The sequence below is a fragment of the Mustela erminea genome, chromosome 8, assembly GCF_009829155.1.
Source record: "Mustela erminea isolate mMusErm1 chromosome 8, mMusErm1.Pri, whole genome shotgun sequence".
NCBI classification, from domain to species: Eukaryota; Metazoa; Chordata; class Mammalia; order Carnivora; family Mustelidae; genus Mustela; species Mustela erminea.
The window spans coordinates 64,125,796-64,142,726 of NC_045621.1; the positions used below are offsets into that span (position 1 = coordinate 64,125,796).

The following is a 16,931-nucleotide window of genomic DNA, read 5'->3' on the forward strand; positions in this document are numbered from 1 at the left end:
CTGCTGCGGGTCACTATCTCATATGTAAGGGCATTTTAAAGCATGATCACGATATCATTTCCACAAACAAAATCATCAATAATTCCTTAGTAGAATTCAGTATCAGCCTACGTTCAATCTTGTCCCACTCTCACGCCAAAAACAAGACAAAACAAAACAAAAACAAAACAAAAAAAACTAAGCAACAACAACAACAAAAAAAAAACAGCCTTTTGCAGCTTGTTTGTCTAAAAGAGGATCTACATGAGATCCGCAAAGAGCCCACACTCTTCAGTCTTCGGTCTTGGACAGTTCTTATTAGGGTCTGGTGAAGCTGGCCACCCTACCCACTGCTCCAAGTTCTGCTCTAGATGTTGCTTTTTCAATGAAAAAGACAGCCTAAGAGCTCCATTATTTTCCCATTCCTCACAGGAAACAACATCTTCACAGGGATAACACTCATGTCCTTTACATCACTGGGAAAATTAATTCTCAGTAATAAATAAAAGCTATCATGGGCCCCAGTATAAAAATGCTCCAGACAGGAGTTTTATTTCTGGGGAAATGTCTCAACTGTGCTTCCATTCAATACTGAAAAGGGCCATAAATTCTATTTCAGTTAGTTCATTTAGTACTAAAAAGAGATTGCCAGAGCAGTGAAATAAGTAACACAGATTTTCCTGTAAAAGATTCTGAAAAATTATATATTCTAATCATGTAGTTTCCAAACAAGTATCAACCACTGATTTTAAAAAGAAACCAAGAAATAAACCAGTTGTATATTCTCATGGTGTTTTTTTGGTTTTTTGGTTTTTTTTTTTTTTTTTAATTCAAAGCTTCTGAGTCCTTGGTAAGGGCTGGGGGAGAGCAAGTGTAGACACATAAATGAGTTTCACATGGAATTCCAGTCTCCCTGTGGAATCTGATCCTCCTCTTCTGAGGTACTAATCCTCTCATCACATCTTTTAATCAGTAGAAAACTCAGTATTTTGGAGTACCATCATTTTCCCCCCCATTTTCTGCCTCATCCCAAAAAGAGCACAATGGCTCACCTGTAGATAGAACTAAATGGCAAAAGGCACCCAGAAATTTTGAAAATGAAACATTAGTTCTTGAGTCAAGAGGCTATGTATGTGTAGCCTACATGCTCCTAGATCTTGAGCACACACTGGTCTCAGTTATCATTCTTGTGCTGAGGACGTCCATGTTTCTCCCTCAGGGCTACACCCTCTTGTGATTTGCAGACAAGTACACTGGTCTACTCTACATCTCCATTTGAGGTAAGGGGTCCCACAAGTGCTTCAAAATCAACACATTCAGAACATTCATTATCTGCCCCAGTGAATGTTTCTTCCTACCTTCCAAATAGTCTCTACCTCAGAAAACAGGTCAACCTCAGCTTTTCCCAAAATCTTCCTATCCCTCACTAACCCCTCAACCTCCCATCCCCAAGGAAACCTTTCAAACACTGAGTCATGTCAACTCTGCTTCCTAAATATCTCTTCTACTTGTCCTCTGGTTGCTACCTAAAATCCCTACCCGTCCTCACCTGGAGTGAACACCAGCCTACCCACCTGGCTGCTGCTTCTGGTCTTGTCCCTCTAAACCATACTTTTGCCAAGGGGAACATTCTAAAAGCAAACTAGATCACTGCTCATCTCTCCTTAAATTCTTATCACAGTTCCCCAGAGCTTTCAGGGGGAAAAAAAGAAAAGTAAAAAAAATTTTAAAAGCTAAACTCCTCATCAGGCCACATAAGACATTTTTTGTTCTGGGTCCTCCTTACCCCTTTGGTCTCACCTCTGAATATCTTCCCTCTACTTCAGTCATACAGACAATTGTTCTTCCAATGCATTCCCAAGTATTTGCCCATGCTGGTCCCCCACTGGGGATAAGCACCCTTGCTTTCCGGAGAAGGAAGAAGATTGCCACATACCCCATGCAGGATACGTATAACCCCATGTCCTCAATGAATGAAGCCGTTGTCCACCTCACCCTCTGCCCTCTTCTACCTGCTCCAGTGCTCTGTCTACCATTTTATCACAGTATTTATTCTGCTTGATCATTGTCTCTTGACCAAGTCCTCTCCTTGTCTATGAGGCCTCCAACCCCAAGTCATCCAGACTTTAATCCATCCTGTCAACTTTCATTCATCTCCTGGATTACTCACAGAAAAAGATGGAGTCTTCTCTCTGTAGCTCTACCACAGTCCCGGAACTTGATACATGGAAAGTATGGGTCCACCAATGAGTAACTATCTTGGTGAATCGCTGCCCCTTAGAATCTCCTGTGACCCACCTACCTCACTCCTCGTTTTCTTCCACACTAAGCTTCTGAATATACACAAGTCTCTACTGGCCTTGAAAATCTTCTCACATGCTGAGCTATGAAAGTCTCTTCCTGTCCTTTACCATCAAACTTTGAAAAATCACCCATTTGTACTTCCTCATCATCTCTTTACTCATTAAATCTGACTGTCCAGCATCTCCTCTTACTATTAAAAGTGAGCTAAATCCAATATCCTTTTATAAGACCTCATTGTCCTTACTCTCTTTGAAATTCAGAACTGCTGACCACCTCCACCGTCTTGTTTCCTGGGACAGCACTTTCTCTTTCTCATCTAACAGCTCTTTCCATCCTCTGCCTGGCCCATCACTATTCCCCCAGGACTTCTCTATCCTCTCTGTAATGTCCTCCTTGGCAATCGCATCCAGTCACATGATGTCCACAATCACCCCCATGGAGAAAACTGCTAAATAGAGCTCTCTTCAGTCAGTCTCTCCTGAGATACTTACACAGACCCTTTGGTGAATAGGACACATTCAAATGGTGGTCCCAGTGGAACTTCAAACTCAAATAGATGCCAACAGTCTTGGCATCTATCTTCCACCATGACAGGGCCCCCACAACCATCCTCCTGTCTCTACAGCCGTAAAACATTTCTGCTGCCCCCCTTCTGTGCCCTTCCCTTCCACACCCAGTCACTTACCAGGTTCTTTCAAGTCTGGCCCTTCAACAGTACTTATCGTGTTTTTTCCTCCCCACACTGCTGCTACTGTTCTAGTTCATACTCTCATGACCCCATGCCTAGATGTCTTTAACAGCTCTGCCACCCCATATCTCCTCCTTTGGACTGCCCCCTACTCTCCACCACTTCCGACTCAACTTTTCTAGCGGCTTCCCTGCTTACACAGCATACTTCCCCATAGCTTATAGCACCATGTCCCAGTGATCTAAGCCTCTTCACATCCTGGATTCAACCCAGCTTTATGCAGGTTTTCTAGTTCTCTTCATGCAGGCTTGACTCTAGCCCAGAAAGATGCCAGATCATAAACCTTACCTAGGTCATTTATTAAATTTTCAGGCCCTGCTCAAGACCCATAGAGGCAAAACTTCTAATGGCTCTCTGGGAAAAGCTTACTGCCAAAAAGAAAGGAGCTTTCAGGAATAGGTGTTGGGGTGGGGGACATGGGGCGAAGAGGGAGAAAACTAAAGAAACAGCTTAACATTAACTTATTTAATTACCCAAATCGTCTTCTACAGTACTGATCCCTACTTCTAAAACCAAATTATGGCTGAAGAGAAAGAAAAGGGGGAAAAAGTTCAAATCCCAACTAGCATCACACACATTTCCTAAGTTTACCAGTCACTCAGAGTAGCTCTTTTCCATTAGTCACCAAACTTCCTCAAAATCACCTTTCTGTAAACATGAATGCCTACAAAGATGAAGGGTGTGATTTCCTCGCCCCTGTCAAAAGACAATTCACTGATCATGTTCACAATGAAACAAAATCAGTTTAGAATCTGGGACTAAAGATCTTATGTCAATAAGTGTTACATTCTCAGGAAAAATAACTGAAGCAGAAACATTAATATTTACACGGCCATTGCATTTTAAACATTAATTATTAATATCTATTTTAATAGATATTAAAATTTTTAAACATCAATTATTAATATCTATTTAATTGCTAAATATGGAGTTTTATAGTTCAGGGTCAGGTAGTTGTCTACTTTTCACACCACACCCAAAAAGATATTTTTACCTTTTTTTTTTTTTTAAGATTTTATTCATTTATTTAACAGACAGAGATCACAGAGAGGCAGAGAGGCAGGCAGAGAGAGAGGAAGGGAAGCAGGCTCCCTGCTGAGCAGAGAGCCCGATGGAGGGCTCAAACCCAGGACCCCGGGATCACGACCTGAGCCAAAGGCAGAGGCTTTAACCCACTGAGCCACCCAGGCGCCCCTACCTTTTTTAATCTAATGGTATTACAACACATGTTTGAAACTGTATTGGTTGAGATTTTTTGGAATACAAAATTGATTCACATTTATTACTGAAAATTTAGGAAATTAAGAAAAGAACAAGGATGAGGCGAGACTCTTTGGGTGACCCTACAACATGACAGTCACCAACAAAAGGGCTTTTGCATAAGACAGAGGTGACCCAAGTTCCAACCTGATCGTTCACTGGATGTCATTACCTTGGTCTCATCACCTGTCACCCTAATACCTACCCAGTTAGGTTATTCTAAGGACAAATGACATAAAGTGAGTAGAAGTTTTAGTACACTGCCCAAAAGCTAGTATGTGCTCAAAGATGTTGATTTGTACTGAATTCTACTCTAGAAAAACCATTAAGTGGGTATGTTCTCAATTTCAGTTCTCAGAGAATGAACTACTGTGGATCCCATCCAAATATGTGAAGTTTAAAACCTCCTGTAGACTTACCTATCTCCTTAGAACTATGTGGTCTAATGTAACTATTTTTGGATATCTGAGATCACCATCATGAACATGGATAATAAATGGGTGAAGATGGCATCGGGCCTTAATTTTTCTCTAAGGTCTCTATACAGGAAGAAAGATGTGGCACTCAGGTTACAATGTTATAATGAGATTTAAAGTATTAATGATATAATGTCTGAGATAAAGATAAACTTCCTCATGAGACCTTTTCCATATTTATATTCTGAATTATACTCTTATAAATATATATGTCAAATCAGTGAGCACAGGAAAAAGATCTTGCGAGAGATAGAATTGTACCCAAAATACCACAGGGCAGAGAGAAGAACAAGACTACTAACTATTCTAGAACCCTTTCTTACCACATGGTACTGTGTGTCCTTGTCCCGCTAAACTACAGCTCCCAGCACCAGCCTGGGTCAGAGTTCACAAGGACCACCACGCAGACCTCTCCCACTGGCACTCGGAAACTCTTCAGGCAACATACTGCACTCAGACAGGACCGTTTTGAAAATGACAGTTCTAACCGCATCACTGTTGATGGCTTTTTAGCTACCCGAAACCCTTTCCAAGACACATCTATCTGAAATAGAAGCTTCCCTCCTGAAAACGGGCACAATCTCCTTGCTCATGTACCCATTTCACCTCTTCAGTAAGTCTTAATACATTTTCAGATCTTTTTCACAAAGGAGCCCTCCTCAGGTAAGTTCCACAGGACAGAGACTGACCAGCTTGTTCCTCACTGTATCCCAGAGCCTGGCACATTCCAATTGTTCAGCCAGGATTAGCGGAATGAATGAATGCACCCAATCACTAAATACATGACTGTATACCAGTATGTCACGTGATTTTTTAAGAACATCTGACTCGGGGTGCCCGCATGGCTCCCTTGGTTAAGCATCTTTCAGTTCAGGTCATGATCTGGGTCCTGGGATGGAGCCCAGCATCAGGCTCTCTGCTCAGCAGGGAGTCAGCTTCCCCCTCTCCTTCCTGCTCCTGCTCTCTCTCACTATCTGTCTCTCTCAAATAAATATTTTTTTAAAAAGGAACAGCTGACTAAATCACATTCTATAATGGTACTAAAATTTAGCTTTTATTAAGTGCTGCCTTGCATGATTTTCATTTATAAACATGTCTCCAATACCAACAAGAGCTAGGCAAACAGGTATTATAGAGTCTGAAAAATGGAGTCTCGTGGAAGCCAAATGATTTTCCAGAGGCCTCAGAGCAAGCTAACACTAACCCTTTCTCAGAATACATGTACAGTAAATAAAACAATTGTGTAAAACAGTGCTAAGTGAGGCATCTGGGTGGCACGATTGGTTAAGCCTCTGACTCTTGGTTTTGGCTCAGGTCATGATCTCAAGGTCATGAGCATGGCTCTAAACTCAGCATGGAGACCGCTGGAGATCCTCCCACTTCCTCTGGCACCCCCCATCACTATCTCTCTCTCTCTCTCTCAAAAATAATTAAATAAGTCTTAAAAAAAAAAAAATACAAAGTGATTACTAGATTTACTCTTTTTTATTCTTCTTTAGTCAAACACCCCAACCTAGAATGTGCCTAGTACACTGTAAGCACCCAATATTTGATTTTTTTAATCAAGCACACATATTTTATGTTAAATTTTAATATTTTATTTTAACCAAGCACATATTTTTTTATTTAGTTTTTTGTCTTTTTTTTTTTTTTTTTTTTGAGAGTCAGAGAGAGAACATGCACATGAGCAGGGGGTAAGGGGAAGTTGGGAAGAGGCAGAGGGAGAGAGAGAGACCCTTAAGCAGCTCCAGGCCCAGCATGGAACTCCATCTCACCACTCTGGGATCACAGCCTGAGTCAAAATCAAGAGTTGGGTATGTAACCAACTGAGCCATCCAGGCACCCCAAGTCCACATACTTTCATAACCAAAATAAATATTTGTTGCCACAGAAGGAGGGAGTGGAAAAGGACAATGTAAGTATCCATTCTCACTCAAGATCTGCACTCTCATTTTATACTAGTATCTTTGATTTCATCTTATAGGAAAACTAGAAGTCCCTGTCGATCACCAGGTGATTTTGATACTACACCTCCTACACTTGACCATAATCTATCCTGGTCAGCTTACTGGGGCACCTAGGGAGCGGCTTTGCTGTCTCCTACCTGTTGAACACGAATGGCCTTGTACTCCCGCCCCAGACATGGTGAAGGACGCACCCTCAGACGTAGCTCCTTTGGTTGTGGGCTCAGTTAAGTGTCAGGGATGCCCAACTCATCAGAAACTCTGTCCTGCCTCCCCTGCATCTCCATCTGACCTGATGTATCCTACCTTTATCTCCTGCTTTCATTTTGGCTGTCAATGCTTACTGTTCCACACTCTAACCCACCCCTGGGGTTCTCTTCCTTACTTCTTTTCGTCTCTTTCTCCTTCTTTTTGTCTCCTTCTCCTATTACTGTCTTTTATTGAAAATGTGACAGCACAGACAGTGTTTTCCAACAGGATCACCAGATTTCCCATCGTACACCATGCTTTCACTCTTAGAAGCCAGTCACTATGCTGGAGAAAAGGAAGACCACATGGAAAGCCATGTGGAGATATTTAGCCCACTGCCGTCCTGGACAGCAGCCACCTTCAACTGCCTCCAGGCCCGTGAGTGGGCCAGCCTCAAAGAGCCACCGGTCACTTATGGCTGCAACTACACGATGGAACCCAAGCAAGATCTGCCTAACTAAGCCCAGTCATGCCCCAGAACCATAAGACACAATGATAAATTGACAGTTACTGAGTTAAGCCACTAAGTTTTGGGGTGATTCATTATGCAGCAATTGATAACCAACTGATAATAATCAATAGTAAGCTAACACATCAGCATGTGCCTTAATATCTAATGGAGCGAACTTACCAATCCAAACCGAGTTGGGGCTGTTAACGTGAAGAGTTCATCTTCATTAACTTTATATTGATGTTTATTATTTGGTGGCTACTTTTATGCTCCAAAGAGGGGTCCTTATCACATTATTCCCCAAACACTTCTGAAGAAAGAGCTGTTCTGGAAAACTGAGTGTTCCTGAAAACTAGTTTTCAGAAAGCTTCCATTTTACTTTCATTTGTCAAACCCCCAGCTTTATCTTTTAAGACACTAAACTTTACACAAGGTTAAATACACATACTGTTCAGGTTGTTGATAATGTAAGTTTTTTTTTTAATATCAATCTACACCAATCATATAATTCAAATTATCCAAAACCATGTCAATTTCACTGACTTGAGAATACCAGGTTGACAGTGACCTTCATAATTTCTTCACATCACATAGTGTGGCAATACCCAGTTGCAGCAGCCAAAGAAAGGTTTTGTTTTTAATACCATAACATAAACATACAAAAAAAATTACAATAAAAAAGCTAAATATCACATCACACCAACACAACAAATTCTAGTCATACCAAATTTGTTTTGAGAAAATTTAAGAGACAGAAGTCCCCATTGCTTTTGATTGTCCAGCCTATTTCAGGTAGAAAAGTTTGGAAAGTGGAATGGCCAAAGACTGGCCACCCGGAGAAAAAGGGAAAAAAGCAAAGCACCTGAGTAATTCTTGGATGGGTTAATCAGTTTCTGAAAAGTCAATACTAGGCAGGACCATGAATCAATTTTTCAAACAGTTTATCACAGTTAATTGAAAACTTTGCTGACTATTTCAAGGTTTATATTGCATCCACATTTGGGAGACTTAAAAATCTTTACAGTGGAAAGGTTCAAGACCAAATGAAAGTCAACTGAAGTAAAAAAAAAAAAAAAAAAAAATCAAGAACTACATAAGAGGCACATGGGTGGCTTAGTCGGTTAAGTGTCTGACCCTTGATTTCAGTTTAGGTCATGATCTCAGGGTCCTGGGATCAAAAAGAAAAAGCCTACAATTTATCGAGTGTTTGCATATTATACTGCTTACTATACTCTACTAAGAACTTTGCCCAATGTTATCTTTTTTACACGTATAACTCCACTGAAATACAATTAACGCACCATACAATTTACCTATTTAAAGTGTGCAAGTTAAGCATTTTTAGTACATTCAGAGAATGGTGCAACCATCACTGCAATCAATTTTAGAAGAAATTTTATGACCCCAAAAGAAACCCCATGCCCATCAGCAATTAGTCCACATTTCACCCTAGCCTCAGCCTATGGCAAATACTAACCAAACCTCTGTCTCAACAGATTTGCCTGTTCTGGATATTTCATAGAAGTAAAATCATTCCTTCCATTCCTTAGCTGGTGATATTTGGATTGGTTCTAGTCTGGCTCTTATTAATAATGCTGCTGTAAACATTGTGTTTACTCTGGTGCTCTCTTCGGCACGTACCTAAGAGTGGAACTTCTGGGTCATACGTTAACCTTCTGAGGAACCGCCAGGCTTCTCTACACACCAGCTGCACCAACTTACACTCCCCCTAGCAACGCAATGTTCCACTTCCTCCACACCCTCGCCGGCGCTGGTCTGTTTTTCTGCTGCTGGCTAACCTAGCAGGGGTGAAGTGGTAGCTCTCTGTGGTCTTGATTTGTGCTCTACTCCCCTGCATCATCTTATCTAATTCTTAGGACAACCTTAGGAGGTAAGGACCAACTGGTGTCCCTATCTGGTACTCCAGAAACTAGACTGGAGACGTTAAGCACCTGACTCAAGGCCAAAGTCATACACAGACACTGCACCCCCTTGGACCCTAAGAATGTTGAACAGCAAGCCTCTCGAGGTCCTTGCAGGTGTGATTATCTGGGATCTGGGCTCAGACACACATACTGTTTAAAAAAACCTCTTCTCTAGGTGAATTTTCTTTGGCCTCAGTATCAGGAATATTTGGATTTCTGAGTAGGAGGTTTGTGTTCTAATCATAATAAGGATAAAGTTACAATCCCATCACACTGGCTCAGGGCCAGATCTGAGGTCCACTTTCAAGCAAGGGCACAGGACTTACCATTGTGGTGGAAACATACAAAATTGCCCCCATATCCAAACACAGCAAATTCATGTTTCATGTGCATTATGTGAACTAACCTTACTCCTGGCTTCTTATTTCCTTCCCTCCATATTTTCCCCTACCCCGTTTTCCCCAACTATCAAATAAATTTTATCTAGCCCTTTGTTTCTATCTCTGTAAACCATCTCAAATCTTTCTCAAAATGAAGTGGAGCAGCAAAGAAATAAACACACCAAAATGTTTTCAAGTAGATTTTAAAATAGCCTACAGCTGCAGGTCCTTTCATTAGATTGTGTACTTTTCTAAGCAAACTATTCTCCAAGAAACAGATAACATTGCCTTTCTCTGTATCTTGGCAGGAAGGAAAACGCTTTTATAATATTCTAAATTAGACAAGCTTTCCAAATAGTTTGGGGAACCGAAAGACAGGCAGTCACTGCCCAGCAGGATAAAAGGAAGAAAGCAGTGACTCATTTGTACATTCATAAATACACGCAAAGGTTATTTCTCCTAGAGAATCTGAGATTTTTTTCCCTTTTATTTATGTATAAAATTTCTTGATACTTTTTGATGACTGAATGCTGCTACTGAAGGCTACCACTATCTAATAGAATTTGACAGAGGCCTAGGAAAACAAACTCAACATTCCAGTAAACCTTCTTCCCTTATTAAAGTGCCTGTGTAGATCCTACAGCAGGCACCCATGCTTTAACGCAGCTCATTCTTTTATAAGATTCTACCATACCTACGGAGATAATTGCACTAGTAGGGGCAGAAACACTGACTCAAAAAACTACCAACCACAAAAGTCAGTCTGTTCAGTACTAGTAAACCATGATGTATGTATAGATACAACTACTATGTAGCCATTCAAAATCATATAGAACCACACCAGTTGCCATAGGGGAAAGGTCTCAATCTTCCACTGAGGAAAAGCAAGGTATCCAAAAGTGGAAACAGTGTGAGGCCATGTGTAAAACAATACCTGTCTATCTGTATACATGTATGTATATTCATGGTTTTTTTTAAGATTTTATTTATTTGATAGAAAGAGAGAGAGATCACAAGTAGGTATAGAGGCAGGCAGAGGGAGAGGGAGAAGCAGACACCCCACTGAGCAGAAAGCCAGATGGAGGACTCAATCCCAGGACCCTGAGACCATGACCTGGGCCAAAGGCAGAGGCTTAACCCACTGAGCCACCCAGGTGTCCCTATATTCATGTTTTTAAAATATTTTATTTATTTATTTATTTGACAGAAAGAGAGACAGCAAGAGAGTTAACACAAGCAGGGGGCGTGGAAGGAGGAGAAGCAGGCTCCCCGCTGAGCACGGAGCCTGTTATGGGACTGGATCCCAAGATCCTGAGAACAGGACCTGAGCCGAAGGCAGACACTTAACCGACTGAGCCACCCAGGCGTCCCCACGTCCGTATATTCATAAAGAAGTAGCTGGAAGGATGTTGTCTCTGGATTAGGGTATTTTGGGAAGTCTTTACCTATCTGGCACTTTCCTAAATCATTTTATTCCTCATAATAAGCATATATTAATTTTATCAAATAAATCCATTTTCCTCAGAAGATTAAAAGAGAATCCCACAACTTGCAAAGCAATATCCTAGACATTAAGAAGGAATACAAAATGAGAAAGAGAAAACTAAGAGCTCTCAAACAGCTGATAATCCTACGAGGAAGGCCAAACACTGGGAAAGAAATGATTTAAGTTGCAAGTAGTATAAAATGGGAGTTTGGAAATGAGTTCGGCGCCTGCACACCATAAACATTCACGAAAGAAAAGCCACATGAACTATGAAGGTGTGAGCCCAAAAGAGACCGGTTTCCTGTGAGTCTGGGTGGGACATGCGAAGGTAAGGAATGCAAGGGAAAGAAGTCACGTTTCCAGAAATTCAGGAAACAAGCACAGTGGTGGAAATCTGTATCCTAGTTTTCAGGGTCACTAATTAGAGCTCCAGATTTCTTTGGCTGAAGCTCAGCACTCTGACCTAACAGGAGAAGGAGATGAGGGTTCGAAGAACCAGGATATTTTACAGGACAACTTGGTCAAATTTCAGACACAGCCACCCTTTGAGACCGTATTTCTACCTGGGAGTATTTTTCCTACAGAAAAACTTCAACACATGTAAAACAATATGTATACAAGAATAATTAATGAAGCAGTGTTTGTGATTGCAAAAGTCTGGAGACACCGAGATGTCTAACAACAGTAAATTGATTAAAGAAATTATGCCTTCCAATAGCAGATTAAGTAGCAATAAAAAATGAGGAAGTCACATACAGATGTAGAAATGTATTCAGTGAAATAAGGTAAGGCAAGGAACTGTCTAATATGTTACTTTTTGGGGGGCATTGTCGGTAAAAACTAAGACTGTATATTCACAAATTTGGCAGATAAATATGTCAAAAGCAATTTCAAAAAGGCAATCCTTGAAATGGTAGGCAGGCTGGATTTTCAGAAGTGTTTCTTCATTATAACCTCTAGTTACTGGAGAGAAAATTTGTTATCTTGAGAAGGGAAGAGAACTTTGTTCACCCTACTCATTCCAACAAATTTCACAGCTCCCCCAAGCTCTCCTCCAACCTAGTATACACTGGGAACAAAACGAGGCCTGTGTTCCATTAGGGACAATGTAACTCAACGATTCAGCAAACTGCAAACCAGTTCTAGCCCTTACACAAGTACCTTGAAGTCATTTCATAAAATGAAAAGCTGGCAGATGAAGTCTCCAAAAGGTAGACTGCCCTCTTGGTTCAGCAGGCATCCTTCAGAAAATCCCCACTATGGGATATTATCTAACTGGCATAAAATTAACGGGTCTTGGGCAAAGGGAGTCTGGGCTTGTAGGTCAATTTCAAATGCAAGCTTGGGCTGACAAGGTGTAGCCAGGAAACCCGGAAAATGACAAGGAAAGTTTTAAATAGGCAGACACCTTTCCTAGAGGAGCGCCTATGGGCAGGAAATACCGGTGGTGTCTTTGGAAGGGCTGCATACAGCTCAACACATTTAATTGAGATTCTTAAGGCCAAGGTTTGCAGGATTCATAATCGAAAGGGCAAGACTTTGTGTGAGTGATGACTCCAATTCTGGGAGAAATTAATTTGGCTGTGTTCTACAGAAGGGCTATATTTATTCCAGAATCTGACTTGAGCACCAAAATCCAAGATAAGAATTCTATTTTCCTTTAAAGAAAATAAGGGTTTCCACTGAAGGCAGGCTTGTCTTCCAGTCCTCAGGTACAGGGCTCGAGAAGAGTAATATAACAAAACTCTAACATATTTTTAAAGTAACGATATCCAGTGTAGAGTTTGGATTGCATAAGACTTTAAAACATTAGCTTCAGAGTCTGACCACCTCCGAACAAACCCTAGCACTTACCACCTGGAAGACTCTGGAGAAATGACTTAACCCTCTAGGCACCTGTTTCCTTGTCTGTGATACGAAGATCTAATGGCACCTGCCTCACGAGGAGTATATAATTCAGCAAGAAAATGTCACCCGAGCACTTAGCACAGTATTTGGCCCAGTTCAAGGTCAATAAACATCAGCTATTATCACTATTATTCTTGTTATTGTTACTGTTGTTGTTAACACTTCCTCTCCTATTAACTATACATACATGTGTTGACACTCAATTTAAAAGAACAGATTACACCTCAGATCAAGTTGCAACCGGGTTAAAATTTAAACAACAATCCAGAATCCTGGACTCAAGGTGGAATTCATGACGGTGTAAGAACTCACTCAAAAGGTGGGGAAGAGGGTGTGAGGCAGCTCCCTGTTTGAGGACTGCGATGTTTACCACAGAGGAGTCACCCGGAGGATAGCAGTTGTTTTGAATGACACATCTTTAAATTTTAAAGATTATCTCAGTTGGTTATTTTGCCAGAACTATCCATTTAGCATTAGTGACTCTGCTTACAAATACCTTTTAAATAATCCTTAGTTAACTTCATGGCTATCAAGCTGAAAATCAGGAGGTAACTGTGGTTTTACCCTCAGGCCTTAAGTCTCAAATACTCTAAACTTCGCTTTTTTTTTTCTTTTTTCTTTTTTCTTTCTGATTCTAATTCCCGGATGAGTAACTTCATAACATGATGAATTGGTCTTTTAAAAACTCATAGGTCTTGAACTTGGGGGCAGTTCATCTGAAATACAGTTTGCTACAGAGAAACTTTTAGAAAGGTTTCATGAATCTGGAGATTTCCAGAACCATGTGTCACTTCAGTTACCATACGCCTACTTGAAAGAAGAAAGCATCTGTCCTAAAAGACATTAGGATCATTACACTGGGTGTATGGCTGGCACCACCTCTGTTTGTCAGCCATAAACCACTTAAGTGTGGAAGTAGCTTGAACATTTCTTAACAAGGAGTTGCCACAAGATAAAGGAAATCTGGATTCACCGATTTATGACTCGACCTTAAAACAAATCATTTCACATCTATGCACCTATGTTGGAGTTTGTGACACACAGATGGCTCTGTGAAAGATGGGTTCTGTTCTTTGCCTCACAGTTATGTTGACTATTACCCACAATGGGAATTATTGGGAATTTTATTCATTTTCACATTCCTTATTAATCCACCAAGTGGTAAGAGCTACCGTAACACTGTTCACAGTGACTATGTCCTGTGACCACACATAACAAAAACTGTCCTGCTTTTCTAAACTTCGGGCAAAGGGTCCAAGCATCATTTCCTTTACAGCTAACTCACGCCCGGGCACCAATAAGGCCATTATTACAAATGCAGCTTAGTGTTTCCCAATGTACACAGCAAACACATGTTCATTTTCAAATCAAACCAGTTTTCAACTTTCTCTTCCTCATTCCAACACAATGGTTTCAACAACACTGGAATAATCTCACTTCCTACAGAACGTACACGCCACTTCAAACTACTCATGGGAATCACACTTTCTAAGATGTCTTGTGGCATTACTGAGCCCCATTCGTAACTGCTGGAGTTACATGTCACTGCCTCTAAGTCAAGAGCACAAACAGTTTGGGGACGTTGTGGTCCCATCGTGCAGCACTCTGTGACCCGCTTTTGGAGAATGGCCTTTCTCAAGTGATCTTTCCCTCTAGTCAAAAAATGATGGAACACTTCCACTCTAATATTCCAGAATTTAAAAGACTTAAGAGGGCATAAAGTTTGCTTCTCCTTCTAGAATTCCTCTTCTTTAGTGAGAGGCTGGGAATTTGAAGAAATCAATATGTATAACTTTCACATATTTATTTTTTTAAAGATTATATTTACTTATTTCACAGAGAAAGAAAGATCACAAGTAGGCAGAGAAGTAGGCAGAGAGAGAGAGAGGGACACAGGCTCCCTGCTGAGCAAAGAGCCCAGTGAGATCATGACCTGAGCCAAAGGCAGAAGCTTAACCCACTGAGCCACCCAGGAGCCCACTTACACATATTTAAATGCATATTGTAAACATCTCATTCCACCATACTATCAGACCAGAAGTGCACTCTATGTGGGAACAAGATCTACCTGAACTCTACGTGAAGTACACAGCAGTACACACCATGTTTTCAGAAAGATATAATAAAATAACAGAGCTAAATATACTGCACACTTCTTCTGTACCAGGCGACCAACTTCAGTCTTACAGAGGGTCCCATTTAATGACCACAACTCCTCCATGATGTAGATAACTGTGGCTATCATCCCATTTTTCAGATAAGGAAACCGAGCTCTAAAGAAGTAAAGGCAATCTGCCCATGACTGAACCTTTAGTGAACAGAGCAGGCATGATGGGAACACAGGCAGTCTGGCTCTTTATGCTGTTGGTACAGGATTCTGGACTCCTACAAATGAACGTACGTACCGTAGGTCTAGGCAATGAAGCATAACAACAATATTATATAACTTAAAATGCTGCTGCATTGACCCATGTGCCCTCCCCCGCCCCATTCCTGCTCACTACCATAAATCTGTGTGCAGTTTACCTCTTTTTTGGAAAAATATCATCTCAAAGACATATTCCTAAATATTAGATCACTTAATTTTGCTCAGTTTTCAGTTTTATAAAAATGGTATCAATCTCACTAGAGTCTTGTGTAGCTTGTTTTCACTCCATATTACGCTTCTGAGATTCATCTGTGCTGTCCACTTTTACTGCTGTATGATATTCTAACTAATATTCTAACTATTCTAATAAATATAGGTATACTACATTTAATCATTCCCCTGTGTAAGGATATCTGGGTTATTTTCTTCTGCTTAGAACTGTAACTGTTATTCTGAACATTCCTCTTAATGTCTCATAGCACGGTGGCAGAAGTTTCCCTGGACATAGAATTCTCTAAGTGTACAGTGGCTGGACTAAAGGACATAAAAATGTCTTTCAGAAGAAGGTGCCATCTTCAATTCCAAATTGATTGTGGTGCTTTTCCCTCCCACAAGCTATATGTAAGAGGTGCAGTAGGTCTACTAATGATGGGGAGCCAACTTCTGGAATGTTTCCAGGCCATTCATATTTTTTCATCTAGGAAATGCCTGTTTGTGTATTTATGTCCATTTTTCTATTGATCTGAAGAAGTTCTTTGCATATTTTGACACCAATCACTTGTCTGTTCTATGTCTTAAAAAGACCTTTTCCCAGTTTGAGGTTTACATTAATAACAGATAGACAACTGTCCTTAACTTTAATGCAGGTGACTTTAAAAGTCTTCTTTCAGAGATAGACTTTTTGGGTCTTATTTAAGAAGACCTTCCCTGCTTCAAAGTAATGTAGGGTTTTTTTCCCTGAAAAGTTTTAGTTTGCCTTTACATTAAATGTTTTAATTGGTTAGGAATGAAATTATTTGTATGGTATAGAGTAAGAATTTTTTCCCATATGGCTGTGTTTCTTGTCCCAGAACTATTTACTTCATACAATAGTCACTCTTTCTACCCAAATCTGCAATACATCTGTCATATACCAAGGGTATGTTTGAGAGTTCTTTATCTTATACCATTGGTCTTTTGTCTATCCCCAATATCACACGGTCTTGAGCTACATTGTATATTCTTAAGCTTTTTGCTCTTCAAATAAATTTTGCAATTAACTGTCAAGTTTCTCAAAAATTTTTGTAGGAGTCTGATTTGGAACAGCATTGACTCTACCACCAATTTGAGGATAACTGACTTCTTTATTATACTGAATCTTATTGATGAACATGTATTTACTTATTTTGTCCTCTTCAATATTTTCCCATAAGTTTTACATTTTTCCACCTAAA

At 40.4% G+C, this 16,931-nt stretch overlaps 1 protein-coding gene and 1 long non-coding RNA gene across 4 annotated transcripts in view; both read right to left on the reverse strand.

The window, feature by feature from the left end:
- The window catches only part of STK39 (serine/threonine kinase 39), a 304,821-nt gene that overhangs the window by 148,984 nt on the left and 138,906 nt on the right, over positions 1 to 16,931 (reverse strand). The window lies entirely within an intron of this gene.
- On the reverse strand, positions 393 to 14,972 carry LOC116597728. Its single transcript, XR_004288760.1, has 3 exons — positions 14,235 to 14,972; positions 8,294 to 8,303; positions 393 to 404 (listed from the first exon to the last, which is right to left on the reverse strand). It is a non-coding gene; the product is annotated as an uncharacterized LOC116597728 (long non-coding RNA).